General features: G+C 38.6%; 1 protein-coding gene across 1 annotated transcript in view; it reads right to left on the reverse strand.

Moving 5' to 3' along the window:
* Positions 1 to 26,060, reverse strand: part of ctnnd2a (catenin (cadherin-associated protein), delta 2a) — a 327,752-nt gene extending 301,692 nt beyond the window's left edge. Inside the window, exon 1 of the mRNA XM_030123463.1 lies at positions 25,684 to 26,060. The gene's annotated coding sequence lies outside the window, so the exon portion shown is untranslated. The remainder of the gene's footprint in view (positions 1 to 25,683) is intronic.
* Between the last annotated feature and the right edge of the window lie 1,495 nt (positions 26,061 to 27,555).

Below are 27,555 nucleotides of genomic sequence, written 5' to 3' on the forward strand. Positions count from 1 at the left end.
CTAGAAATCAAATGTGGATATAAAAGCAACACTACCATTTTAAACAAAGTAATATGGCAGAAACATTATCCACAATAAACCTTTTAGTGTGTGTGTGTGTGTGTGTGTGGGGGGGGGGGGGGGTCTCTGGATCAGTGTCCATGCAGGTGCCTTCCACCATGTTTTCAGAAGTCAAACATTGCAAACTGCATATGACAGTCAGGAGTGCTGCTGCTTCTCCAGGAAATGAGCAGTATCACTGTGAGTTTTTCAAAGTGATTAAACACAGTAATTAAGTAATTAAACACAGTTTTAACGATAATTCGTCCTTTATCATTATACCAGTAACCGTTATAGCCCTACACCAGGCCTGCAATAAAGAATGGCCTTGTGCAAAATTGTGTTGATATACGACTTGCAATAAACAAACTACCCTTACAGTAACCATCTAATTGACGGCAATTAATCTGAGGATAGCTTATGGCAAACTTGGAGCTTCATCTGATAAAATGTGTCAAAACCACTCCACAAAACATTTGTGTTGTTGTGACCAACAGAAATGGCAGAACAGTTGCTGACCAATAATGTTTAGGTATTTTCAAATTGTCATTTTGGCCACTGTCTCAACATAACTAACAAATGTGATTTATGCCTCAGCATCTGAGTAAAAAAAAAAGACTCAAATATATTTTTATATATATTTGTAACACCAATGCAACACCAACACCTTTGGAATCAGCAGTATATGTGTTAAAGGAGCTATATATAGCAATTCTACTCTAAAAGATTCCCAGTTACCTAATATCATCAACTGGGTGTTAAAAGCAGAGTTCTAATGTTATGTAAAAGATTTCAGTGTATTGGATCCCAGAGATATGAACTGAGTTTATTCATATCCATGGGCCGACACAGCAATGTAAAAATATGTCACCACTAGAGGGAGTAGTGAGTCACTCTGCTGGTCTCCCATAGTGATAACAAGTAACTGCAAGGTCAAATTAACGGAGCGAACTGGTAAACAAACAAATAGAGTTAAAGAATGTGACAAAGTAATGAAAAAAATAGTAGTATTGTTGTTTTCACCACTGGGCAAAGCTCCGAATGAAAAAAATTGAGTGTGATGCTGAAATCACAGTGTTTCTTCTAGATTAGTGAGATTGACAATGACATCTATGAAGGCTACCATGGTATGTTATTAAGTTTATTATGTGCACCTTTTGTTGATCCATGGTTCAGACTGGCCTTGTTCAGACAATTCTAAACAGATGTTCCATGCAGCTATTGACAACACAAACCGTACAGAAAACAGAGGTGATTTGTGGTTTTACTGTGACTAAACTAACACAGCTATAATGTAAATTATCAGCTTATGCAGCACATGATGACTATAGACACAGTGTTATTTTGGCTGATTATTCAGATTCTTTGACAGAGGAAACTTGATACAATGATACAGATATGTGTTAACAATGACCTTCACACTTTATTCAGTGACTGATGTAGTCTGTGGAGACATTGCATTAATTTGTTGGTAGTTTTGGCAGCTGTGAATGCATTCTGATGCATTTCTCCTTGCTGTTGATAGCTTTGAATATCAATACTTAATATAACCCTTTTAAGAAACTCCTAGTATATGGCTAATTCACAGGAAACCAAAGCATTGGAAGTTCTGCCAGCAAATAAATAAATAACTACATCAATTAAAATGGAACTTGCAGTGTAAATATAAGAGTAGGCTCTGATAGGCTCATCTGATGTATGGTCCAGCTAAATAATGTACATCTTTATTATTATTATTCATTAGGATATAGGCTGTCTATTTCACAGTGTTCATGTTGAGATGATGATGAAAACAGGATTTAACAGTAGCATACACATGGTTGAAGATGGAAAGCCAGCACTCTGATCCCATGGTTAGCTCTTGCTTCTGCCTAAATCCCGACTCATACCTTGTAAACAAGTTTCAGCGAAAAACAAAGATACCAACAAAGATATGACAGAACATTTGACTCATTATAAATCCAAAGTTTTGTGTCAGAATATAAAACAGTGATGCTATTGTTTGCAGTGTGACTTTCTGAGATGATGTGTCAAGTCTCTGCTACCACGTCAAAAGCTTTCTCTTTCACAAACTTTCATTCCTTGAAACGGTGATGGGGCTATTAGTATTGGACGATGCTGCTGGAGACATATCGGAGATCGGTGAGCTGTTAACCTCCTGGCTTGAATGTGGCCTCTACCAGTCTATGTATGCGTAGGTGTGTGTGGGTGATGGATGGAGAAATAAAGACAAAAACTGAGTAAGAGGGGCAAAACAATGCAATGGTCTGTTTGTAGACAGAAGGTAAAAGGTAGCGCATCATTATCCATTAGTTCACAGAGGAACTTTACCTAGAAGCTATTCTAAAACTGGGTCTCATGCATGAATAAGAGAAACACAGTTCCAAGGTTATTTGAACATTAGTAAAGTGTAATAAATTTAGCTTCGTCTAGTGCTTTTGTTTTGAAGGACAGCATCAGTGGCTCAATACAAAGTAGGCACACAAAAAAACACACAACCCCCTGAGAAAAACTCAGCAGCACAGCATGAAAAATTTTAGACTAGTCAGAGAAAATAGACAACAAATCAGGCTTGGAGTAAAAAAGAAATATGTTGCAAAAATCTGGAAGCTAAAACTATGAATCCACAAGAAGACTTAATAATGCCTTTTAGCTACGGCATTTTAAATACTGTCTGCTATTTTGTGTTATTGTTGTTTCCTTATGGAGCTTTGTCTGACGTGAAGTGACCTTGATGACATTGAGAGAAAAGCAATTCGAGGTATTAGTATACAAAGCGTCCTGAAATTAAACAGAATCTACCCAAGTATTTTTTTCCCCAAGTCTGTCACGCACCAACCGTAAATCTGTCACATGAAGTAAATCAGTCAGACTGTGAGGGTGAGAACTGGCTAGTTACCATCAGAAAGCTCTTTGATTAATCGGAGGGATCCAAATGAGGAGATCCAGTTTGCCAAATTGCCTTTCAGCCATTTGTCCTTTTTTGTCAACGAGACAAAATGCTGCTAAACACCACTGTGCAAAATAAAGACGAAGTGGAACAATTTTGAAAGTCATTAAACAGTGTTACTATTTTCTCCTGCTTCACTCCCACGGGCACATAACTATGCACCGACTGAATTTCCTCTAACCTCTGCATAGTTGTAAGTATAACAGTAATAACACACACTGGCTTAAATCCCAATTTAATTTTAATCACACTCTACTCCATATTAATTTTGCAGTCATATGTCTTTTGGTATCTACCTAAGGCTGGGATCTGTAATGATTGACTGGAGGGTGTTCATTATGCTGGACACCTCTAAGTGAATACAGCAAAATCTCAAGCAAAATTCTGAATATAAATTAAGCAAAATACTTATTTTTTCATGTCTGTTTCAAATATTCATGCTTCCATATTTCTTCTGTCTGCACCGTCTATGAGAAATCTAATCAACCTACTGTGTATACGACACACAACACTGTCACCTAACCATTAGCTTACGCTTTTTATTTCACTTTGAACATGCGACTCCCACTGAGATTTCACCAATTACAGGTCAGTCTGTTATATTTTCCAATGACCTCCTGTCATTCCCTTACCCGTTGTATGACAGACTGCGCTTGTAAAAAGTAGAATTTCAAATTAAAATTTCCCCTCCTTCAGGCTGTAATAATAGATCAGTTCACTTCTCACTAGGCCAGAGTTAATGAGATTTTGCCTGTCTGGGTATTCCCACTTGTCTTTATCACATGTAAATGGAAAATATAATAAAAATATGAATCAATGTGAAAATAGATATAAAGAATAAATAGGATCAGAGTGAGACAGTACAAATTAAAGGTCTAAAAGTCTAAAATATGAAAAAACTATTACTTTGCAGAAAATAATGTGTTATGCTAACCTACATGACTCCATCTACAGTCATGTTAGTTTATTACTGACCAAACAGAATTAATTTTCCTTCTGCTGTACTTTGAAGTACAGTATAATACCCTACCACAACCAGTCCATTATATTGTTCAATGCCCGCAGTAGGCCAATGAACTCTACGCTGTCATAGCAACTAAAGCAACCCAGCTGACAGTTACCATAGTTTCTGTACAACTAGACCTCGATGGCACCCGTCGGTAACACGTCGACCCTAATTTATCCCTGCGGCATATGTCACAAAGACAGAAAACAAGACAGTGGGTGTATGAATCTTCAGCGTGTAATGTACAAGACGTGAACTGAGAGAAATGGACTGGATGTGTTAGTGTGTCTGTGAGTATGGATCACATGCACATCCTCAATATGTGCATGAGACTCGCTCCGGCACCGGCTCGGCACTCACCCATGAGCCAACACAAAGCATCCACCGCTAGCTTGAGGCTGAGGGTGGTGAGCATCAGCTGGAGAAGCTGGTGGAGCCCTCAGCTCTGTCTCAGGTCTCCTTCTGGCTCGTGAATGTGCCATAATGTTAGAAAGACTAACTGCCTGACAAACCATGAGAGAATGGAAATTCAATTTGCTGCACAGCAGGACTGCAGAACATCCCATATAGTATACAAATCTGAAATGTGCTTCTGTGTACATCTGTGTGGGGTCGCATGTGTGAGAGCTCATGTGTGCTCGTATCAGGGTTTCCATTACTTCACTGACCCATCAACATCACACTATATGGGGGGAAAAGGAAGTGACTCCTTTTAAGAGCGGGTTTGCTGCAATATTCTCCTGGTGCAAGACATGGAAATGATGTAATGCTTTGAAATACTTGACAGGATCTAAAAACTTCCGCTCCTGGCTAACCCCCACCCCCACCCCCATCATCACAGTTTAAGGCTTAGCTTGCTGGCGGGCTAAGAACCTCCAAAAGATCAAAGTAAGACACCTCACTGTGCCTTTGGTTTCATTAGACCTTGTGATCCCAGATTATTCACCAGTTCAACAAACTTGTCACGCATCACTGGAGAAGAGCTTGAAAAATTTTTTTTAATCCTTACAGAACTAAATTAAGTATAACCTTTTTATTTTGGTACGAAGACATAATTTCCCCCCATACTTCTGCTAATTTTTAATGGTAAAAGGGGAGGACAAATGGATTTTAGAGATACATTTTTACACTGGAAGAAAGCAACTGTGAGTCCGATCTCTGACCCTCTGGGTGGGTGTATGAGGAAGGGCAGTGAAAGGATGGTGAAAAGATAAACTATCTGCAACCTATTACAGGTTCAACACTTAATGGGAACAGTAAATCTAACACAGGGGGGAAAAAAACCCTGCTCAGATGCCAACGACATTAAATATGTACTTCTGACTCTTAAAACATTAATATTTTCCATCCAGACCATGACTAAAGGTGCAGATATGGTAACCTATCCTCAATAAATATAATTCACAGTTCTGTCGCTGTGTCAGTGAAATCAATACCTTTCTATTTCATGTGTGGGAGAGTTCTATATGAAACATTTCAATATGAAAACCTCCCCGAACAGTTGCTGCATCAAAGGTTCCTTTGCGGAGACAAACTGAGAAAACATTTTCCATCATTCTGTGTCTGCAATGCAGGTCAAATTAGTTGAATTAATATCACATAGGCAAACTGGGTAGTGGTGCAGCAGGGAGCTACAAACTCAACCCTCCCACCTCCACGGTTTTCTGGCAGTGCTTTGCTCTTTAGTGTGGCGTGTATATCTATGTGTGTGTGTGTGTGTGTGTGTGCGTCTGTGTGTGTGAGCAATTCCCTGACAGCAAAGTGGATTATTGTTGCAAGTATAGCGTATATAATCAATTGTTTGTCTCTTGGTTTAAGAATATGTGTCGTCTTGTCTATCTGCAGTCCACAGAGAGAGAGCAAAGGGAAAAAAGAGAGATGAGAGTGACAGAAATAGTGTGTCTGTGTGCATTTCTGGGAATCTGTGAGTTGGTTTTTCTCAACCCCTTTCAAAGGCCACTGTCTGACATATAAAGACTTTCTATCCAAACCTCTGGCACAAACCCAAACATGACAGATTTTGAGCCTAATTGGCCTAAACAACAGCGAGGGGTATCTTGATTTTGCAAATCATTGTCGCGTTTTGTAAAGAATGTGAGTCACATTTGTTTGGTTTGTTTAAAAGCGAAAATCTACCCAAATATGAATACTTCTTTAAATGAACTGTTGGCAAAAACAGATAAGTCAAAAGAAAGTAACTATTGAGTGTTTAATTTATCATAATGGTCTAATGTGTCTGTTTTGTGCAGCACTGTGGGCAATGATGTGTTTTTAAATGTGTTATAAAAACAGACGTGATTTGACTATTTTATTTCTATACTTTGCAATTTGGAAAAAGTCATCATCATTTTGTTTTTTAATGAAGCACTGTTGTAGTCGATTTTTTTTTTTCTGAGTGTGAAACAAGCTGACGGTTTAAACAAACTTCGTCAAATTTATGATCTTTTCATTACTACTGCAGCTTCTATAAAATCAGCTTCCATCAGGCATTAATGGCATGGACACACCCAGCTGGCTCTGTTTTGCTTTTGTCTTCGGTGTCTTCGAGATATAGCACGCCATATATCTCCAACAGACCCAGCAAATTCCAACCATAATTGGTACACACAACAGTGAACGGTGGCTTGGCTTCGCTAAGGTCGGCAACATTTCATGAAAAGCCTCTGGGCCACTTTTTGTCATTTTTTTTAAAACCCGTTTCACAATTGAAAGCATTCCAAAACACAAAATGTTTTTCACTCCAGAGCTGATGTACAACTGTGGTGCCACTGTGTACATATGCCGTTAGAAATTCATGAGCTGCACAATATCTAAGTTAATTTATATGCGGATACCAACAGAGAGTTACTTGATGAATTATACATAGCAAATGCAAGCCACAGAAGACAGATGAGTGAAATTAATGTGCACTTGCAGTTCTAGAGTCTGGCCACAGTTGGGATCTGTACAGTGTACCCATGCAGTAGATATCACAGAGAATGAGCAAGTGATATCAAATGCAATTTATGAGGCAATTTGATGCCAAATGACGTACCAAGGCATTCCCTTTGCTATCAAAAATGTCAGAATTCTTTACATCCCTATTAAAAGCTATACATTTTGAAGAAAACTGGGGAAAATAAGGAAGCAGAGTAAATTTGACAACAGTTTGGAGCAATATGTTAGTACAATACCAAGGACTGAAAACATACAAAGGTTACAGCTGTAAAACTAACAAAATTACAAAAGCAGATAAGTAGCATGGGGTGAAATTGTTCAAAAACTATGCAACAATTTTACTTAAATTAATTATATACACTGGTTTCAGTCCTTTATGTCAAATAAAGTTAATTACAGCCGCACTGATATTCCATAATTACACTTTAGTGTATTGTAACTCAAGTGGTTTAAGAGGATATAGGTCTTCTGCATGTACTTCTTGACTGTGCTTTCTTAAGAAAATCTACTCTGTGTCACTCACATTTTGGCTGTTCATTGTTGCTCTGAAGCACATGTGTGAGAGGGTGTTAAATAAGTGACTGATGGCTGTAATTATCAATCACTGATTACATTCTCTCAGATGTGCACTATCTAAATGAGGAGTTTTGTGTTTAGGTCCTCTCTGATTGACCTTCAGAAGTGGCCGCTACCAATTGGCCTGCATCAAACTGCATGTTTCCCTGAGCCTTCTGGTTTTCTTATTCTGACTTTGTATTGTGCCCAAATCCTCCTAGACAGGTCATACCAACATGACTCTACTGTCTCAATATGGGACCTTTGGAAAGTGGCTTCACTTTTCTATAACAGCATGAAACAAAGTCAGGTCCTGTATTTTTCTCATTGAGTCTTTTCATTTGGACCAAGAGGAGAGAGCTGCAGAAGAATGCTGTATATTTTCAACTTATGGTGTTTCTACCACATGATTCTGCCTCCTGCAGCTTTGAGTCATTATAGGTACTCATATAGCTACCTTGCTTTCTGTATAATAGAGGTCAACTGATAAACTGATTTTAAAGGCAAATATAATAATTATAGTTTGGACCTGAAAAAACCTACTAATCAGCCAAAATCATCACCGTGAGAAGTGACGCCTTTACTAGAAATCTGATAAATCCTGACCTTAACATCTAAGTCAAAGCATGAGTATACAAATCTATGGTATTAAATATTAATGTCCTACCAAGTAACTTTTAAACATGATATTTAATATCAAATTAACATTAAAAATGCTCAAGTCTAGGTGTGGTTTTAAACCACCCCCCCAAAGTCATTTATTCTATCGACTATCTTGCCTTTTGTAGTCTTGCTCATATTGTTATATATTTCCTTAAGCATGACATACTGCTGATACTTTACATGACAGAAGGAAATGTGTCAAAGGTTTTCACCATAATACCTTAAACAGTTGGCATTAAAGAAGAGAAAAGCTTATTTTCAATTGTTTGTTGATTTCCATCAAAGTCAGTTCTTCCAGCCTGCACTACATGCATGCTGAGGAGTCTTGACGTAAAACACTGCACATTCCTTATTGTGGACATCTGTGATATATAATTAATGGACCACTGCTGCCAACACAACAAAACATGTACCTTCATCTTTTTCATTCTGTATTCCTGGTGAGCTTCGTGTTTTTCAGCCTCTCTTCACAACCATCCACGGGAGCTCCACTTGTATTTTAAACTGAAAATGCCCAATGAAAGTAACCTGATCTGCATACTGTTAGTTAAAAGAAAGCATTTTGTTGTCAGGCATGCTGCGTAACAAAGGATGCCTCCGGAGGAACTGGGCATAAATAAAAATGCTGAATATCCGGAAAGAGCATATACAACTTGCAATGACATGAGCTGTACTCGGAACAGGCACAATGTGCAGCTAGACAGAAAACCTGCCTTTGTTAGCTCAGGGACTGTGAAATGAAATCGAATAATGTGGACAGCAGGAGCTGAGCCTCAACTGTGGATGTAGCTCTCCTGTGTCAACACACATCAATAAACAAACTAATAAAATGCCCTGTGGTCAAAACATTATTTCAGCTGCCGTTCTTCTTTCAGACATGCTGAATTCACTCACAGCCAAATCCTTACAATTCCTACTATGTGGTCTGTGTGCGACAGGTGGTTCGTGCAATATTCACAGTCAGTGTGATGTGTCATGCTCCCATTTTTTCCCCTAAAATCTCCCCTGACCTTCTTTTTAGTCTCATGTTGCCCTCTTCATTTGGCATTTTGGGGCATCTGATTTCTGACATCCCCTTTGCATTTTTTCTCTAGCCCGTCCTCTTTTCCCATCCACACAAGAGACCAGAAATCCACAAAAAAAAATAAATAAAAAAATCCTACACATGATGGCAATAAAATAAGGTTGCCTAATCCATAAACAGGCCATACTGGTGTTATCTCAATCCTTTTCACTCTCTGTCTCTTCCATCATTTCCATCAAATCCTTTTCTATGGATGCGGAAAAGCATTTGATTGACAGGTGGAAGTAGCCAGAGCAATACATGGCAGATAAGGATCACTGTGTGATGCTGATGGCCTGTTTGCTGATCCGACCACAGGCACTGGGAATGGCATTTATACCACTTGGCTGGCCTCAAGCTTTTAAGATAGAAACGGTGTGTGTGTGCCAGTTGTGTGTGTGTGTCTTCTGACTGACTGAAAAAAGTTTAAAAAAAAAAAAAAAATGTGAAAAAAAAAACGTGGAAAAAAAAGGCAATGTGATTTGGAAAATAACCATATATTTCAAAAATGTATGGTTTGTGACAAAAATGGTGACACAAAACATATTTCTTGTCAGTTATTTTTTTCAAAAGCTTAAAAAACATCTTATCTTTTTATTAATCAGCTTGATGAATACAAACTATCAAAACAAATCAATAGTTTCAGAAAACATCATACCAAATAAATTCACTAAATAAGATGCACAGATACACAGCCTGGCAAATACAATCCAACATTTATTTCACACTATGTATCCTATAGCTTGGATTCATGCAAGTACTCACTGTGGCATCATTTCGATAAGCTCACGTAATGTCGCAACATGTATTACTACTGTCATTTTTTAAGACTTGACAAACTGAAGCAACCCCACATCATAACAATGCCCCCTATAAGCTTGTACTGTAGGCACTAGGCATGATGGGTAATCACTTGATCACAATCACTCTGGAACAGGGTCAGTCTGGAATCATCAGACCACATGACCCTTTTCCATTGAAACACAGTCTAATCTTTATGGTCTGTATGAAATTGATGGTTGTTAAAGAAATGAGAAGCTACTCACTGCATTAGTTGGGGTTAAAGAACTTGTTGCCATATTAAACATATTAAAATTTACATAAATTATCCAATGGGAGGCTCTTATCTATTTGCTTCATTAAATCCAGATGGGCATTTTTTGTTTATTTGGCCAAGCAGTTTACTTTTTAGTGCCAAATTACATATACAATCAGTGGAATATTTATTAAAATATAAGAAAAAAACAATTTCTAATGCCACTGTCTAAAAGAAAACTAGATTAAACCAGATCAAACTCAGTTGGCAGGAGTCATAAAACTGTCTCCACCTGTGTATACAAACTGCCTCTTCAACAGTCAGGATATTTCGCCTCACTTGTCCTTGTGGTGTCCTCCGTCCTTTCATAAAAATCACCTCCGTAAATGAGCAGGCTGTGGGTGGATTACCGCCCCAGCCTACGCCTTCTAGGTATTAAATTCTAATTCACTATGGTTCAGTTACCTCGTGATGGCTTCTGAATCCACCCATATGTTAAGATGCTTCGCGCACTGACAAAAATGGACCCTTAAGTAAATAAAGTGTGAGTGTAAGAATATACCTGTGATTCATGCCTCAGTGTAATATGAATTTATCTAGAGGCTTATTAAGTATTAGACATGAAATGTCTGACAGAACAGAATTTAACAGAGCTAAAAAAAAATGCATCTGTGAAGGTTTGTGATTGTTTAAACTACAGTTGCATTTACATCTCTTGCCTACAGTGCTGGTAGAGTTAGTTTATTTCATTACAGATAACAGAATACACTCCCTTAAACATAATTTGTTATGTTTTCTTTTAGATTAACCAATTTGGGCAACATTTACTTCTGATTACTCTTAAATTGCATTATTTTATTTTGCATGTGAAGTGTGAGTGAATGTGGCATTCACATAATGCAACTACCTAAAATGAACAATTGAGGAGTCACTATTAATATTCATGACTCCATAAGCTGAAGCTGTATGTTGCACAAAAGCAGCACAATGTTTTTCCTTGACTTTTTATTTTGTAAATCACCAACTTATAGTAAAAACCTGTAACAAAGTGGAAATGTGAATTTACAGTGCAACAGTATAACATTTTTCTTGCAACATATCCACTTAGAGGGTAAAAGAAAAGGTGATTTTTACAGTCTCTGTTATCATACACCCTGAAACTGATGCAAAAAAGATACATAGCAATGGAAATTTACTGTCCAACTAAATATGCAACAAATTTATCTATGTAATATGGTTAAAAAAAATCAAATTTCAAACTCAACTTTTTTATAATATATAAATAATAGACAGTTTCACTTGACAAACTGATTTTAATCCATTTTCTGGCTACATGACCTGAAGACAAAATATGATTCAAAAACACTCTTTCATCACTAAAACTATACAGGGTGTCCACAAAGTCTCTTTGCAATTAAAAAAAAATAAATTACAAAAGCAATTGATGAGATAAGTTAATCAGATTTGTTCTATATACTCAGTGGTTATCAAAGTATTTAATCACATTGCATTTGTGTATTTCAGGTACCTGTTGATGAAATAGGTCCTGTTAAATAAACCCCTAAAAATGGCTACTCCTCAAGAAAACGCACAATGTGTATCGTTTATTGAAACAAAATTTCTTTCTGTGGGGTTATGTTAAAGATATCATGTATCAAATAGAGATGAGGGACACTGTCTTGATGTGCTTCATGCAACTAATGGTGCCCATACAGAGGTGTATTAAAGGAGGCCAAAAAAAGAACAAAAACCCTTCAATATCTACTTTTCTTTTTTCAATAATTTCCACCGATTTTTCTACTCACTTGCTTTTGTAATAAATTTGTTAAATTGTAACGAGACTTTATGGACACCCTGTATATCATATACGACAAGAAATGTATTTAAAGTTAGTAAATATGTAAAATAAGTAAACACGATATATTTAGCAAGAAAGGTTACCTGATGAATAATGTCAGTTTTATAATTTAGGTATTTTTCTTGATTTTCATTTACCAAAACATTGATCAATCAAATTAATTTGAAAGGCTATAGCCCAACCTCAATTATAATTCTAACCTGTGTTGTGTGAACAAGTATAGGCTGTAGTTGTTGCACAGTCTACTACAGTACAGATATGTTTCTGTAAATCAGGGTACATTAATGACATCTTTTCAAGTGGATAATGCAGACCTGAACAAGTAATCCCTAAGTAATATGTTGAGTTTAAGAATGTAACTGTATTCTGATTACCACTTATTTGAAATGTAATTCTGACCGAATACAAGACCTATAAAATAGATATGTTCGTATTATTCCCAACTATACTTGTCTATAGATGTGGCAGCTGCAAACATGCACTGACTGGATGATAACGAAAAGCTGATCAAGTGTGTTTCACATCACTGACACTGCGTGGCCCTGTTTGCACAGAGCAAAGCCATGTGCATTAAAAGAACTGACAAGAAATAAACACACAAATACTCATCCACACGCACACTGAGGCGCAGGTGTTCATATCCCATCAAACACATTATTTCCCACTTGACCAGCCAGACAGATAATACTACGTTGCTGTGTGAAGAGACTATAGATGAAGGCAACAATACCTCCCGACTTCCTGCCACGTAACATATCATTATGTCAAACCTCTCGCAAATATTCACCTCAGCTGAAATACTTTCTCCTGCAAAGACATCATGTAAGGCCCTGTAACACCACGGGCACTTGTTGCAATTCCTTTTGCAGCATCTTTCACATGAAGATGTCACATGGAAAGTGTCTCTGTAGAGATCACACCTACATGTGAATTTTACCAAATATGTCAAAGTGTAGGTTGGAAACATACTCCAAAAATAGTCGAACAAAAAAGCTATAAGATATCCCCTCGTAGACAGACACTATTTTGACAAACATATTAAATTAACAGAGGAAGAGAAGGACACTGGACTGGTTAAAATTCTTATTGATTCATGTAAAGGAAATTCTATAAAAAAAACAAATATCAAGACTTTACCTATGTTTACAAAAATGGAAGAACCTCTCCACAACATATATTAAAGTACTGTGGGGAAAAAGAAGTCACTACTGATAAATGTAAAAAATACTGGGAAAAATGGAATCTGTATGTTAATCAAAGAAATCCTTGAACCTGTATAATCTTATCCTAATTTGTCCTGAACCTGTCTGCATTTTGTTTGTCTGGAGATTGCACCTGGATGCTCTAATTGCTGTGGTCTGTCTTTTGTTTTTTTGTTAATTTTGTCTATTGTAAAATATGGAGATAAAAATAAAGTATTAATAAAAAAAAAACCCATATCCTCTTGTAGACTAGTGTCATGAATTTGCCTCAATATTCTGGTGTTTTTGTAATGAGGTCCTGTTCAACAAATCTGTGAATGTACATATGTTACCTGGTTACCTGTGATCCTGGACATTGATGGATCAATTTATTTAACAGTGTTATGAATTTCATGACATTCTACTGATTTTTGGATTATTTTTGTTCTGTTTGGATTGTTGACTGGAATAACTGATCAATTGCAGAGTCAACTAGAAGCACTCGGAGAGCGCAGACCTCCGCCAAGGCTGATCAGTGCTCCCCCCCGTGGGCCCCCCCCCACCAAGGAGGTTATGTTTTTGCCAGGGTTTGTTTGTCTGTCTGTCTGTCTGTCTGTCTGTCTGTCTGTCTGTCTGTCTGTCTGTCTGTCTGTCTGTCCGTTAGTGTGCAACATAACTCAAAAAGTTATGGACAGATTTGGATGAAATTTTCTGGTCTGCGCCCCCCCCCGTGGGCCCCCCCACCCCCGATCACCACCAAAATTTAATCATTTCTTCCTTATTCCATTTCCAACAAACCCTGAAAATTTCATCCAAATCTGTCCATAACTTTTTGAGTTATGTTGCACACTAACGGACAGACAAACAAACAAACAAACAAACCCTGGCAAAAACATAACCTCCTTGGCGGAGGTAATAAAATAATCTACACACCTGAGATTGGAGAATTTGTTTAATTACTATAATGACAATTATGCCCAATGTCATAAATTTGCATCGTAGTTGTTGTTGGTGCTATATTCAAGGTAACAGTCACAATAACACAAACACTTTTTTTCTATAGTTGTAAATAATTCAAGCAGTAAGACGTTACAGTATAAGCCTAACAACAGTATTTTTATGTAAAACAGCCATTTACTGTCAATGAATACTGGAGAAAAAAATCCATTCCAGTTCATCTTTTAGACTTTGTAGACACAAATCACACATGGCAGATATGACATAAATAACCACAACAAACAAAGCCTATTACTGAGAGAAATATACATAGAAATAACTGATAATCACAGACTAGAATGGTTGATGAGAGGGCGCAACAAGATGACGTTATTAAGTGCACCTGTCAGATCTCAAATAATGGAGAATGATGTGGAAATAATGATGAAAAGGTTACACAAAATAAATGTGGTTAACTCCAATAATTGTGATAAGACAATTATGTCAAACTGTCTGTCTGTGACGGGCTTAGTCAAACAACACTGATCTTGTAGACGATAACGCTGTCACATATTTACAGCTGTTTAAAGAGTGAGTGGACTAAACCTGAGAAAATGTGCAGACACATGCTTTCTGGTCAAAACTGCCATGTACATGACGTTAAGCTCACAATCAAACACACCGGGAGATTAACAAACATACACACATTCACACTCAGTCACATGTTGAGTTATATTTCCACCTGGGAAATCGAGTTGATCTGTGCTGTAGCAATGGCTTGTCTTGATGCTCAATTTACTCCTGCAGACCTGGTAAAGCTGAGCCAGTTATTAATTCATCTTAGTTAGTGACATGTGGTCGGCACGCATATGATGTAACAGCTAGGCCACTGCTCTTAAAGGAGTGATATTTGGCTTTTTTTTAAATGGAATTATGCATTTTAAAACACTTCCCTGTGGTCTACATAAACTGTAAATGCTATGTTTGGGTCTGAATTCTTTATTAATTAAATTCCACAGGTCCATCTTCAACCTTATTTTTGACTAATGACACCAGAAAGGTCATTTTGAGCGCTGGCCCTTTAAAAATGCAAATGAGCTACTTCAGGCCCCACCCCCTCCAGGTTGTTGACTGTGCTGCTCTGTCCCGTTCAACCAACAACTAAACATTTTAGGTAATCAGCTGGAAGTTTGGACATATTTTCAGTATGGACTACAACCGCTTCTGACAAACAATTATGGCGTATTTGGAGAAATGTTCATCGGAAGTCTTGACCTTATATGAGCAAATGTTGTGATGTAAGTAGTTATAGATGTGACAAATTAAGAAGGAATTGAAACAGGTTGTATAAATCCACTCGATTTTTGCTAACGTGAATATAAAAATAGCTTTGCAGCACCTTGAGGGTTCAAATTCCAACTTTTGGAAGTAATAGGGCCCCCAAATACACAAATAAATGTACCAAAGATCTAATAAAAGTAAGCTATACCTACTGATCTTGCATGTCGCACAGCACTTAGTAAAAATTTAAACATGAACTACCCACCTCCCTCCAAAGTCCCGCCCACTTCCTCTTCCCTGACTTCTGATGCTCCTCACCTCCCTGATGCCCACAGTGGGAAGCAAAGGTAGAAGCGGAGGTGTCACGGTCCGCTCCGGCATGACCACGGACCCCTCCCTCAGCAATCAGACACACCATCATCCACCTGCTGCGTGCTGCACAGCTGCAGCTCCTTTTTCATTAGGAGCTGTATTTTAAGGGTCTTGTCTATGGCCGTACAGCACTGGACCATTGTCTTCACTGCACCTCATCACCCCACAATAACCCAGACTTTATCACCATCCTTCACTCACCAGACTCTGGGTGCTGCAATCAGGATTTTCTGTTTGTTCCTCCTGATTGTTGTTTCTGTTAATAAATCTGTTTTTTCCTTTCAACACCGTGCATTTGAGTCCTATCCATTCAAACCCCTTGACAGGAGGAGCAGCTTAAGTGAAACAGGTCAATGGAGTCAGATTCAGAGGCACCGGTAACTGATCAAGGTTATAATAGTTTTAGATTTTTCATTATAGTTTAGTTTTATTAAGTTATGACTTTTTTCCTCTAATTCAGTTAGTTTAATTTAGTTTTTAGGTCAGGTTTGCTAGTTTTTAGTAGTTTTCGTTCTTTTCTAAATGCTTAGTTTTAGATTAGTTTTAGTGTTTTCATATTTTTTATCTTCCTCGCCGTCGTATTCAAAGAAATCCCATACAGGACTCTGCTGCTTTCTCCAAACTTTTGTCTCCATGTTGCCAGGTAGAGTGGGGACGAGAAGACGACTTTAAACAAGTGACGAGAAGTGACGGACCATGAAGTGGTGTATGATGCTGCCAGCTAAAATTGCTCGAGGGAAATAAATCAATTTAATATCTATCCGACATTGACAAAGACGGAAATGAAAGAAATTTTATCCATGATTTTTTATACGTTTTAGTTAGTTTTGTAAGCACACAATTCAGTTTCAGTTAGTTATCGTTTTTTTTTTCTTTTAATTATAGTTTTTATGTATTTCAGTTAATGAAATGTTTTTTCAATTTTACTTTTCGTCATTTCGTCAGACAGGAAGCTCTGCCAATCATTTTACTCAGACCGAATAAAATGATTGGTCAGACTTTTATCAGAAATATATGAGAATTAAACATTTTTGAGTTTCAAATCCTGGTGGATTTCTTTTACATTTTAGTTTGTCACGCACTTATTAGGAGCATTTTAAGATTACAAAAGAAAAGTGTAAAAATGCCAGCTAGTACAGTAGCTTTAAAGTCTGGCCTGCATCAAACACATATAATGAGGTTTTTCAAATGCATCATTTCATTTTCACACCAGTAATATTGTAGCATGTAGCAATTCTGTTCTATCTTGCATCACATTCTGTTGTGTTCCACTGTTTTTTTTTGTTTTTTTTTTGCTTCACACCTTTCTCTCGCTCCTTGTATTTGATGATTCTTGGTCTCTCACGCAGTCTCTCCTCTTTTCCTCGCTGTTCATAAACCTCTGTCACTCCCCAACAAGCTTTGTCTTAAGCATTCCATTTTCCACTTGTGCGTCTTCCACTTTACACCCCATCTCACCTATCTTTCTCACCATTTACCCCTTTCTGTGAATCCCCTGCTTCTCTCCCTTGCATCTTTAAACGACTTCCTCTCCACACATTTTTTTTGTCACATCCCTTATCTACATTCTCTGCCCCCGTTCTCTTTGTTTCTTTTCTAGTCTTCTTCTCCAGTACCAAAGACTAGTGAGAAGGAAGGTGGATAATGGGGTGGAGGGGGGACGAGGAGGAGGGCAGTGGGATGACAGAGGGAGTCCCATCTGCAGCAAGCTCATTAGAAGATGGGAGGAGAACCGGTGGCAGAAGCACACTAGGCATCCAAACACCTCTCTATGCTTTTCATTCTCGCTCTTTCATGCACACACACTCAGCACTGCAACCTTACTGGACTTGCTCCAACACTGACACATCACAACCACCCCCACCACCCCACCCCCCATCTTCTTCATGCTGCGCTCCTCCAAGTCCACTAATCACTATGATATACAATACACAGCAATCGGTGAATGGTTTTACCTTTTACCGCCCTCCTGTACTATGAGCCCATATATTTTTACTACATGTGGCATCAGTGGAAATCGAGCCATAAATCCAAAAGATTGTTAAAGCTGGACAACTTTTTTTCTTCTTCCCTTTCCTTTAACGGTAAAGAAGGGACCATTACTGATAGGAAAATTAAATGTTCAAGGACAACTCAGAAGTCTAGAAGTCTCCCAACTGCCTCAGCTTGGCCCTATTTTTCTAAACGACATCATGAGGGCACTGATTTGGGGAGAATTTGTAAGCATTTTTAGTTTTAACACATCCGTCCTTTCCTCAAGTCATTGTACATTCACCTTTGTTGCCAAAATTAAACTCTGCCAATTGGTACCTCTGAAATGTAAAGCAGCCAAATGTTAGTCGCATACTCCATTAGGTTCTAATAAAGGATTTCAAAGTCTGCTTCTTTGCCCTCTAAATAATAATTTTCCTCATCTTCTCCAGCTTTTATGTCAAGGTCAGCAGATGGTGAGATGCACTAATGATGCTCAGGAGGGAGACGGTGTCACATCAGCACAAACAAAGGCTATACCATCTTAGAATATACTTCCCGAGGCAATACATACAGTGGGCTCACATGACCATATCAAGAAATATCATGGTATATATGTTGTATGAAACATGCATGTCCTCATGTCTGACCGAAAGCACAATGAATGGGTGTCTAAAAACAAGATAAAAACACTCAATCTGAGGAAAAGGTACTCAAAACAAGTGAAATATCTGTCCATGCAGCAAGATAATTTCACTTGACAAGTTTTCTTGAACTAAAATTGTTAAATCTAGAAATAAGCATGACAACAGATGTATGAACACTTAAAAATAAGAAATTTAGGGGGGGGTATACATAACGTCACTTGTGCTAGTGTGAAAATGAAACTGAAACTTAACATGCTTTCAACATTCGATTCCCCACTTCTATGCCTCTCTTATACAGCAGATCTTACACAAAATTTTCACAGTTTCTAGCCTGTATCCACTGGACCCCCTCCTCTGGTCTATGGGCCCCTCACAAATGCTGGACCCCATGAATTTATCATGTTTACCCCCCCTTATTGGCACCCCAACTTAAGGCATTAATAAATCCTAAGGTTTAGGTAGGTTGAGACTAGGGGAAAAGGTTGGGGAAAGAGTTAGAATAAAAAACAAGGAAAAAAACAGTCAAGTTAACAAGGACACAAACCTTGGTCTTCTATGTGTAAATCACAAAAGTTTGTTACTCCGTCATACCCATCACCAACCATCTCCTTCTAAGGAACGCCCCTATTTAATCATGTTAGCTGGTATGCATCATTTTTTCATTCTTCCTATACTTATTCATGCAAACAAATCAGGTTACTAAATATACATTTACGTACTGTAACCTCACGCCCTTTCATATATAAAGGTGATGTCAAGATGTTTTATATTGACAATCACTTAAAGTGCAACTTTAACCAAATTCTGAGTCGAACTTCACCCTCTGCATAATAATTCTGCATGTATGACTGAGAATTACCAGACACTTATGCAGAACCACATGGGCTGCTAAAAGGGTTCATTTGAGTCTTTGCACCAGTTTTATCACCTGAGAAACACCCGCTTAAAAATCAATATCTACTTTAGTGTGTGCTATATTTAGAGTATTTTCACTACTTTTCCATGCTGTCATACAGTTGTTTTCCACAGGGAAACGAAGCCCTGGAGCCTCTTAAATCCCCGGATAACAGAGAAAATCTGCAGTCTGAGTTTTTGTGTCACTGTGTTGTTTTAATATATAATTTCAGATTCAAACTGAAAAACAAATTAACCGATTAAGACGGTAGTTTTGTGATGCAAAATCTTGTAAGTGGCGTTTCTAAATAGAGTAATAGGAAGGCTTCATGTTGACCCATCAAAAATGAATGAGCTTTGGCGGACTGAAGGATGGGTGCATTGAACACACTAATTTCATGACACAGACTCTCCTTCACTGTCACATGAACATTTACATAGGAAGTAATGATTTTTTTTTTTTTTAATTTTGTCCATTTTATGTGCATTATCATTCCCATTCACATGTTTCATCCCCACTGAGTCATATGCCTCTGTTTAGAGCTCAAAAACATGTTGAACCACTATTAGGTATCCTATGCAACATTTGACAATAATGTTACATTTACATTAATCAAATCCTAGCTGTTTGTTTTAATGGGTAAATGTGCTTGTGTATGTACTACATGTGAAGTTTGTGACACTATTTTAAGCTGGAAGGCAGTTGTTCCATTCAGTTTCAATCTTAACTGCAGCCAGTGCTGCTTACTGTTATAATTATAGAGGAGCTGAAGAGATGCATTTAAGAACTTGGTAGTACATGTCATAAATTTGGGAGGAAAAACAACTTCTGTTCTTTAGTATGAAATTAGTGGACAGGCTGCTATCATGGAGGGACGGAACCAAGACAGAAGTGGGGTTAGCAACCAGTTCCCAGCACAAATCTCATATAGTGACCCTTTAAATATTCATATAAGTAGTATGCAGTCTATTAAAATAGCCTCACAAGCCCACAGAAAGGTCAGGGTCAGGAACAAACCCAACGTTATATCCCATGAGCTGTGAGAGACTCTCGGTCCTGCTCAAGGACATTCCAGTGATAAAATCAGGGCCTTGATCTTCTTGATGAATAGCCTCCCTTAATCACAACATGCTACAACTACAAGTGGCCTGTTTCGGACAAGAATTTACTTGTCCAGTGTAGTTCAACCAGTGTGGTGAAGTCATCTCAGTCTTTCTCAACAGTTTTTAATGATCTTCGGAGCATGTGACACTGTACGCTGCCAACCAAAGAAATAAAATGAATTCTAAAAGTTTCAAATGAAAATAAAGCCCCGTACTCAGTAAATATAATTTCGTGCCGTGATGTAAAACTGGAAGAATTAATTGATTTGCTTCATTTTATTTTCAGTTCCAGACAGATTTGCACTGCAAGAGCTCATATTTCACAATGACTTTCATTATCATGCAGATTCCTCTCCTAAGAAATATGTTTCCAGTCTGATATTTCTCGTAAAATCTGTTGGATATAAAATCAAAAAGGAGACAACTCAACAACCAACTCACTGCAGTCATCTCTGGCAGGAGTGAAGATATTCCAGATGGGTCAAGCTGCTAATGTATTTCATTATCACTCTGATTAATAACAGCAGCAGACAGTGATAATCAGCCTTGGCCTATGACTGGCTCACATGAACACATGCAAGCAAAAAACATGATCTGAGCATTGCGTGGACCACGCAAGAATGTAATGTTGGTGCAGTATGTAGCACCCTTAGGGGATAAGAGTGATATTACAGATGTAATGGTGCATAACATGTATGTAATCTTTTAACAGTTCTTCTGTAATGAGGATGTTATACAATTGTCCATTAGCTGTAGCACATGAGGGTTTCTTATGTCATTAAGCAGGCTTATGAGCATCTTGTCACCAACATAAGTATGGAGTCAGCAGATTGATGACCACACTGTGGCTGTCAATTAGCACCTCTCTTACCCATGAATATGCAATCAATGCAATTGGCAAGTATGGATCAAATGTCAGCCAGTTGCCCGGGGCCCATTCACATTTCATTTTCAGTGAATGTATAGCACAGAGATAGGCCATAACAAAGCTCAAGGACATCAAAGCCGAAATCAAAGCTTTTTCTTTTCAATGCCCTTCTCTCTCTGGTTTCTCATGTTTTACATTTGTCTCTTGACTGCTTCTAGGGACATCTTTGTTTTTCTTTTATTGGTGTTACAGTTATAAATAGACTATAGTTAGGTGCCTACTGTACAAGACCTACTTATGAATACAATTTTGTTTGCCCACAAAGAAAAGTTCTGCGGTTTCATTTCACAGTCTAATTCTATGCAAAACAACTGTCTTTTTTTTTTTTATTTCCTTGCATTGACAAATGAACAGTATGCTATGTTGTTTTTGGAGATGAAAGTCTTCCAAGTGGCTTGTATTTGACTGGGCCTCCTTTACAAGGAAGCCATTTGTTCATTCTCAATGGTCATCCAATCTAATATTTACTGTTTTAAAAATAAATTCAACATCCTCTATTGAAGACAAAAAAAATCTTTTCATATCTGGAATATGGGGTGTATCTGTCACTGTTAAAATACTACATGGACACTGTGAAGTTGGTGGAAGAACTGCACATCCTGTCTGCTTTAATTTAGAGGTCAGAGGTCAGACTGACATGCAGAACAGCACTCTTGTACCTCGTAGTAATTCGCTGTCTCTCTCAATGACCGGTGCTCCAGGTACCGCCGGAGGAGGACAGTGTCCACGCTCCCTACACTGCTTTACTGCTCATTATTTAAATACCAGGAACAAGTGCAAGCAGAGAGGATGGAAATGATTGTACCCCACTGAAAGGTTTCTATCTAGTTAGACTGACAGTGGATTTTTCAAGGCCTATAAAATAATAAAAGTCTGACGCAGGAAAAAGGCAACAATCACTGAATTTGCTCAAATAAAAAGAAGGATGCTGTCTGAAAATTAAACTACCTTTTGGCTAGAAACTGTTTTGAAGTTTTGAACAATTCATTCATTCATTTTGTTGTGGGGGACAGGGGTGGAGCCTATCCCAGCTACCTATGGACGAAGGCAGGACACACCCAGGACGTATCACTATGGCTGGGCGATAAAACATTAACAATATAAATCATGAAGTAACTTTTCCTTGATAGAAATATGAGACATGCTCAATACAATTTCGATAGAATTCATTTGTCCATGTTTTGACAGATGTACAGCCAATCACAATTAAGTAGCACCACACCAAACAAATCACACTAGAGCCATGTCAAGTTAGGTTGAAGCACACAGCACAGGCATAAGAGCAACCGCAAGCACTAACGCTAATGTTTGGGCTGCAGCGGGAGGTAACGAGTGTTCCCTCAGGAGAAAATTTGACAGAGAACGTGGGCGACTGGGTTACTGAAAAGTAGAGTGCAAACTCTACTTTTCTGTACTAGAAGGCAAAAGTCGGACGTTCAAAGCATGTTAAGTTTCACTTCCAGTTTTTGCCAGATACAGTAGTTATGACAGTTACAGAACACACCCCCACGTATATACCCCCAGCATTGTTTGGTAAAAATGGTCTGTTTTGTTTGTGTTCTCTTTTAAAACTTGATAACTGCTGGTCAGACTCTTAGTTTAATTTTAAATATATGTACCTGTTTTATTGATCTGAAACAGTTGTATAATGTTCTTCAGCACATCATGTTCATGTCATGTTCAACCTCTGACAGAAAATAAATCATATTTAAATCAAAAATAAGCTTCTGATGTCTTCACAGCTAACATATGAGTAACTAATTTCATTTATATCATGATATATATCGATATCGTCCGATATGAAAAAAATTATCATGATGTGATTTTTTCCATATCGCCCAGCCCTATGTATCACCAGTTCATCACAACACTGACATATATAGATGGACAACCTTTCACTCTTATATCCACACCCACAGGCGCTTTGGAGTGACCACTTCACCCACTAAAGTGCATGTCTTGGAAGGTGGGAGGAAACTGGAGTAGCTTGAGGGACCTAAACATCAGCCTCAAAGTAATTATTCAATGAATCCGGAACTGAATCTGAACTTAAATGGGAGGTGTTTGGAGATATTACTTTCCCTAAAAGTGAATCATTCCATTTGAGAAGCCATATTCCAGCCTGACCCAAGTTCCATCGACCGCTAATTGATCAGTCAAACAGTTTACCCAATTAATCAGTCCGTTTCTACTGGGAATCACATGAAGAAATGGTAGTGAAGGAAACTGAGATGACAACAGGCCAAATACAAAGCAGTTTCAACCTCTCTTAATCTCAAATACTTCCCCATTTAATGCATAAAGAACTGGCTCTCAAACTTCCATCCTCTAATGATTAAAAAAAATCAAATTCCTAACAGTCACAGTATTTTCCAATCCTCCCTGACCCTGCTCTGCTAGAGGGAGGATAACTATAATTCAAACTCTTCCCTTCTCATCAGCACTACTCTATAAGGCAACTGCCGGGCCAGCTCATCCCAGCAGCTCTTTGGACTGCCGTCAGCACTCCATCCTGTGGACGCCTGCCAGTAGCCCCTCCGTCCGATCAATAGGCACCGGCGGCTAGCTTTCCCCCTTTGCTCTCTCTCTCTCTCTCTCCCTGTCTTTCTCACCCTCTCACAGCTACCACAGTATAAAGACTGTTCTGTTCTGCCGGCACAGCATAGTGATTAGGCATTAGGCCTGCGCTGCTGTGTGAATTAGCTTAATCTGTGTCCGCGATGAAGGACGAGGCTTTTCATGCCCACTAGAGACATTCACTGGACATAAAAGAAGCTAATCTTTAGGAAATTTAGAGAGGGGATGGAGTGAGTGTGTGTGTGTGTGTGTGTGTGTGTGTGTGTGTGTGTGTGTGTGTGTGTGTGTGTGTAGTACGTGAGAGAAAGACAGAGATTGCACAAGGATAGTTCAGACAGTTCCCACAGTGATAAGTATTTTTGTAATGCTACTTATCCTTCAACAATTTAAAAAAAAATAAATAAATAAATCTATTGAAGTTTCTGAAGATGTGTGGCTTATAGGAAAGGAGAGTGTAGTCCTGTCATAACTTAAAGAACCGGAAAAGTGGATAACATGCTGGCTGAAACAAACTGAGCGGTGGTTGTCTGAGGAGGACAAGGGGAAGAGGGAAAATTCTATATCCTCGTGTTTCTGCAGCAGAGGTCAGTTTGAGGGGAATTAGAGGAGACTGTGTTCTGGTTGTTACACTTACCTGGCTACACATGTCAACCTAAAGTTTTCCACATGTGGAAGCAGCACACACCAAAAGTCAAAAGGCTTAATGTGACAGCAGCCAGCGCATACACTAATACCCTTCCTTTCTCTGTATGTCTGTACTACAGCTGTCTATCACACACCTGCCCAAGTGCTGACATGCAGTTGGTTGAGCATGTACTCGCAGCATGCAGCCCTACCCTCCTCCTCCTCCTGTTCCTCCTCCTCCTCTTTTCCTCCATATCATCTGCTGATATAATGTATGTCCTTGACAAACTACCAGAACACGACCTCCCTCCTGCAAAACCTCACCAGATCAAAACATAAGTACAGCTGTGGGGAAAGGATGGAGTCTTACCTTCCCTCGTATCCTTAAACTCTTATCCTTGTACCACCTCTAATGTTAATGATTTAGAACCTTAGGGAAAAGCAATTCCACAACTATTGATGTGCATCACTCGATAATGAGATTTAACAGTATTATACATTACCATAAAGCCTTCAGCAGTGTTCATTAAAGAAAAAAAAACTTGATTCAGTGGTATCTCATGCTATATCACAACAAAATGTCCAAGTATGACAGGAGATTTCTGAGGGTGTAACAACTTAACTTTGTTGTAAATGAAAATGCCATACTGAATAATCAAAAGGGGCTCTTTTGTTTACAGTGGGAGCTACTTTTTGCACCTTCAGAGCACTTTTACGCGCAGCCAATTGAGAATTTGGGTCAGTCGTCAGCTGGACCGAAATATCTGTTGTGTGCTGGGTGATGTGAGCACAGTTGGGTGCTTGTTTCTAAGAAGGACTTCGCAGCAAGCATGGCATCAAAAAGCAGGGCATCGCTCCAAAAGCAGCAGTTTTCCTAAATCATCTTCCATGCATGGTCCAAAAGTCAAAACCGTTTCCAGATTAAGCTGCGCATCTCCAAATTCTACGACCACGTCCCACTCTGATCAGTGATAACTGACTAAAACACATCCGTTTGAGGACCTGTCATCTTGTCCGATCGCATTAAGTCTACAACATTTAAAAATAACGCGATGACTTACCGAAATGAGATCCTGATCACTGTCAGCGACCGGCTTCTCCCCCGTTTGTTTTCTGCGCCTGGTCCGCCTCTCTTCTAAGTCAATCCGCAGTGTGCACAGATCAGATCAGAACGGAGCGGTGCGCCTTTTCGCTGCGTCCTGCGTCCGGAGTTACCGGGAATGGAGCGACCATTTGCCGGGATGCTGGGCCGAAGGTGCAAGGGTGAGGCATCCGCAGGGAGGAACAGGAGGAGGTGGAAGAAGAGGAGGAGGAAGAGGAGGCGAGGCGCTGGGGGTACGAAAGCCAGAAAGAAAGACAGACAGAAAGAGAGAGAGAGAGGAGAGCGGCAAAGCACTGCAGCGACGTGGAGGCAACACCACCGGGGAGGAGGCAGACAGCAGCTCTCTGTCTCGAGTTTTTGCACACGCATGGGCACGCACGCACGCACGCACGCCGTCATAGGAGGACATGCAGCGCCATCTTCAGGTGCGGTGCGTCAGGAGGCAGTAGGGAGTTGTCTCATATACGAATTAGGTTTTATATGAGCACATTCATACCGTGAATTGAATATCTGACCTAGGGAAGACTTTGCGTCGCGTTGCAGCTTGAATTATCTACATTTTCTCACATTATTCACATTATTTTCCGACTCTACATCCGAGCAAGTGCTGCGTCTCTCTGTGTTGTGCATGAAAGCTTATAATAAAAGCTTTCAGTGATATAAATTTGCATTATTACTCTCTTCTGCACACACCAACAAATACTGTGTGCATGTTTCTATAATTTACAAGAAAATACAGAGATGAATTCAAGTGAGTGGACTGAATCAAAACCAAATCTTTACCATTTATTTGTGATTTAGTGATTTATTCCGAACATGCAATGAAATTTTACATATATGCACGAGCAAAACATACATAATAATACAAATATCAAGAATCATAACAATCTTAGTCAAAAGAAAATCACAATAATTCCATTTAAATGCCCGAAAAGGCGTGGGAAGAAGTGCAACTTATTTAATTATTGACTTATCTTGTGAAAATCTACTTTTACTCTGTGTCAATAAATCCTAAATACATATATTATATCACTGTGAACAGATTTATTTCTTATCCTGGCATTTGTATTAATGCAAGTACATACACCACCTCCACCCCCATCCATATTGCTTTGTCTCCTTCCCCCTCTGCACATACACTCCATGGCAACCAGATTCCTATGGGGTTTTGATGATGTTATCACCTGACCCGAACTCTATCATCTTCCCAGCTCCACACCCATCTCTCTGTTTTACTTTTGACTCCCACAGATGTATTACTGGCAATGTCTTTCATGCTATTACTTTTTTTTTTTTTTAAGTTGTCAAATTATGCTATATTCCCCAACAGTTGTGCAAGCTTGCATTTAAAACTGAAAAGCATTGTTTGCTGTGTTGGATCAGAAGTTATTATGCTGGTAGAGAAGAGGTAATTCTGCAGTGGTAGGAAATGTAATGATGAGCCATGGGATGCTGCGTAAGCAACCAGAAACCTGATCTCTACAGCAAAGTCCAGTTTAGTACAGAAGGATTTGTGAAGAGGTGAAAAAAATCTGTTCATTTTACTTTGTCGCATTACTCTTATGCCCCACAGGGTCATTCAATGTCACAGTAATATAGAGGACTCATGTGTTTTTACAGATTTCTACTGTTATTATATTTGAAACCACATGTAACTGATAATTCTTAAAAATGCAGATGTTTAAGAAATATTTTCAACTGTATAAGATATTTGTGAATGGTTATCTTTTTACCAGAATAACTCATCTGAATGTGTAAAACACTGAGCTGAAGCAACCTGACTGGCTGCTTGAAAAGCTCATTAATTATCACTATTCATCTGTTTTAGTTT

Source organism: Sphaeramia orbicularis, chromosome 20 (assembly GCF_902148855.1).
Source record: "Sphaeramia orbicularis chromosome 20, fSphaOr1.1, whole genome shotgun sequence".
NCBI classification, from domain to species: domain Eukaryota; kingdom Metazoa; phylum Chordata; class Actinopteri; order Kurtiformes; family Apogonidae; genus Sphaeramia; species Sphaeramia orbicularis.